Raw genomic sequence first — 3980 nt, 5'->3', positions numbered from 1 at the left:
TAAATTCATAAGAACATTTCGATGGGCACAAATCTATCGTAATTGTCTCTTCATTATTATTTAGAATTCATCAGATTTAGATAACTGTCTCATCCCATGACCCAGCACCTTTAAAAAAAATACGACTCCATTCCCAATAGGCTATTCCAGTGATCATTTGGGAAACACAATGTATTACATAGAAATTGCCTCGGATTAGTCTCTCAATTCAACCTAAACAAACTATCAAAACATTCAGTCATATCTTGAACAAATACTAATAACCGTATCAATCCGGGCAAAACCCATAAATATTTTAACTACAACCAGAATTCATTTTAGTCTATCGATGTCAAGGCTGAGACACAAACCCCAGTCCCCCCGCATCGAAGGCAAAAACTTTTCCCAATCAGAGGCAGTTGTCAATCGTTGTCTCTGATTGAGAACCATACTTAGACAGCCTGTTTTCCCACTATGGGTTGTGGGTAGTTGTTTTCTGTTTTATGTGTATTGCACCTTGCAGAACTGTTCATTTCTCGTGTTGTATTTTTGTTTTTTTTGTGTGTGTTTTTTTGTTGAACTTTTAGACCGTTTTCTCCTCAATTTCGTATTATCCAATTGTTTAGTAGCTAATATCTTGTCTCATCGCTACAACTCCCGTACGGGCTCGGGAGAGACGAAGGTTGAAAGTCATGCGTCCTCCGATACACAACCCAACCAAGCCACACTGCTTCTTAACACAGTGCGCATCCAACCCGGAAGCCAGCCGCACCAATGTGTCGGAGGAAATACCGTGCACCTGGCTAGCGGCACTGCGCCCGGCCAGGTGCACCCTTAACCACTGCGCCTCCCGGGAGGCTTGTTGTTGTTTTTTGTTCAAGTATTCGTATTTATTGAAAGCATTATGAATACTTCCCACGCTGCACCTTGGTCCTCTTCTCCTTCTCCTGACGACAATCGTTACAGACCCTAGAAAGTTTTGGAAGGCTATTAAGTCTATGTCTGGTAACAGTAATGTTAATGAATTACCGTCATGTGTTTTGAAGGACTCTGTTGCTGTATATGACAAAACTGAAATGCTGAATTGTTTCAATGAGCACCTTGTATCATCTAGTAGGCTGTTTGGTTCAGTGTCCTCTGTCTCTGTGTGGATGAACCAGTGCGAGCTGGTCAAACTTTTAGCTTTTTGCCATTGTCAGTGCAGGTGGTACATAAAGCCCTGCAATCCTTAGATCAGAGAAAGCCTGCAGGTCCTGATCTTTTCCGGCAGCTGATTTCATAGCTGAACCACTTACATATCTGTTCAATCCAACCCTGGAATGTAATGAAATTCCAAAGATCTGGAAATCAGCATTTGTCCTACCACTTTTAAAAGGGGGAGATCCAACTCTTTTAAATAATTATAGGCCAATCTCAAAGCTGTCACCCCTGGTGAAAATACTTGAAACCCTTGTGAGTGAACAGCTTTTTATTTACTAACTCAATTACAGCAGCCATGAAGGTTTTAAATTATATCACTGAAGCGCTTGACAAAAACAGCACTGCCTCACTTTTTATTGATCTCTCTAAGGCTTTTGATACAGTTGATCATGCTATACTAAGGCAGAGATTGTCGAGTGTAGGTCTTTCAGAGCATGCAGTTGCATGGTTTGCTAACTATCTGTCTGATAGAACTCAGTGCACTCAATTTGATGGGCTTATGTCTGTTAAATTGTCTGTCTTTAATGGTGTGCCCCAAGGCTCTATACTTGGTCCTCTCTTATTTACTATTTATATAAATGATTTTGACAAAAATGGCCAAAATGCGCAACTTCATTTTTATGCTGATGATACTGTTATTTACTGTTGTGCCTCGTCTCTTACAAAAGCTTTCCAGAACTTGCAAACTGCTTTTTATACTGTTCAACATACCTTGTGTCAATGGAAGCTTATCCTCAATACTGACAAAACTAAACGAATGGTGTTTTCTAAAGCAATAAATAGACCTCTAAACCGTTCACCTATTACCACCTGTCAGGGTAAAGAGATTGAGGTTGTAACCTCATAAATATATTGGATTTTATTTGATGACGGCCTCTCTTTTAAATTGCATATTCAACAACTTACAAAAAATTGAAGCTGAAATTGGGATTTTATTTTAGGAATAAGGCCTGTTTTTCTTTTGAGGCTAGTATCAGCTACGTTTGTACCTTTACTAGACTATGGGGATATTTTATATATGAATGCTTCCGCTTAGTGTTTGAGATCAATTGACACCCTTTACCATAGCACTTTGAGATTTATTTTAAACTGCAAAACCCTTACGCACCACTACACTTTGTATACCAGGGTTGGCTGGCCTTCTCTAGTAACTCGTAGGCTCAGTCATTGGTATACTTTTATTTACAAACCATTTAGGATTTACTACCTTTTTATTTGGGCATTTTATTGTTCAGAAATGTGGTGGGTACTCTCTTCGTTCGCTGGACTTTATCCTGGTAACTGTTCCAAATGTCCAAACTGAATTTGGTAAAAGGGCTTTTATGTATAAATAATGCACAGACACACTAAAGCTGTACAGTGTAGTTTGAGTAGTCAGTTTCAATTATTTGCAGATGTATTCCCTATTATTTACAAATCGAAAGATGTAACATTTTAAAGTAATGTGGCAGAACAGATTAGCATAGAGTTCCTGTGGGAGTCTTCTCCTTCAGTCTTTTTTCCTCCTTGGCCTCATTTCTCATTACATGGGATTTCCCCAGTACCAACTTCAAATGAGATGGCCGCTGTCTACTGTGTGGATGTTGATTGGACAATGTATAAGTGCTTTACAGAAGCCATTTTTTTTTGCATTCCCTGTAGCGTGTATTTTACTGGAGCATGATCAGATTGCTTTGTTTAAACCAGAATGAAGATTTGGTCTGAAAAACTATTGCGATTTTAGCATGATAGCTATTTTTTTTAATAAGGCAATGTTTATATGACCCCCTTTCAAAGAGTCGCTCATTTATCACTTTCTTGCAGATATACAATGCCTTCAGAAAGTGTTCATACCCCTTAACTTATTCCTCATTTTGTTTTCTTACAGCCTGAATTCCAAATGGATTAAATTATAGTTTTTTTTATCATCTCACCCAGCTGCAGACAATACCCCATAATGACAAAGTGTGTAACGGTTTTCTTCTGGGGAAAGAGAGGCGGACCAAAATGCAACGTGGTTAGTTTTGTGCATCTTTAGTAAAGATGAAAGTACAACAATCTACAAAACAAGAAACGTGAAAAAACCAAAACAGTCCTATCTGGTGCCACAAACACAAAGACAGGAACAATCACCCACAAAACAGGCTACCTAAATATGGTTCCCAATCAGAGACAATGACTAACACCTGCCTCTGATTGAGAACCATATCAGGCCAAACATAGAAGTAGACAAACCAGACACACAACATAGAATGCCCACCCAGCTCACGTCCTGACCAACACTAAAACAAGGAAAACACACACGAACGATGGTCAGAACATGACAGTACTCCCCCCCCAAGGTGCGGACTCCGAACGCACAACCTAAACCTATAGGGGAGGGTCTGGGTGGGCATCTGTCCGCGGTGGCGGCTCTGGCGCTGGACGTGGACCCCACTCCATAATTGTCTTAGTCCACCTCCTTAGCGTCCCTTGAGTGGCGACCCTCGCTGCTAACCTTGGCCTAGAAACCCTAACAACGGGCAGCTCGGGACTGAGGTAGCTCAGGACTGAGGGGAAGCTCAGGACTGAGAGGAAGCTCAGGACTGAGAGTAAGCTCAGGACTGAGAGGAAGCTCAGGACTGAGAGGAAGCTCAGGACTGAGAGGAAGCTCAGGAAGGTAGATGAATCTTGCAGATCCTGGCTGACTGGCGGTTCTGGCAGATCCTGGCTGACTGGCAGTTCCTGGTAGACTGGCAGTTCTGGCAGATCCTGGCTGACCCGACAGATCCTGGCTGACCCGACAGATCCTGGCTGACTGGCGGATCCGACAGATCCTGGCT

The sequence above is a fragment of the Oncorhynchus kisutch genome, linkage group LG26, assembly GCF_002021735.2.
Source record: "Oncorhynchus kisutch isolate 150728-3 linkage group LG26, Okis_V2, whole genome shotgun sequence".
Lineage (NCBI taxonomy): Eukaryota > Metazoa > Chordata > Actinopteri > Salmoniformes > Salmonidae > Oncorhynchus > Oncorhynchus kisutch.
Note: the sequence above shows the minus strand (reverse complement) of the source record.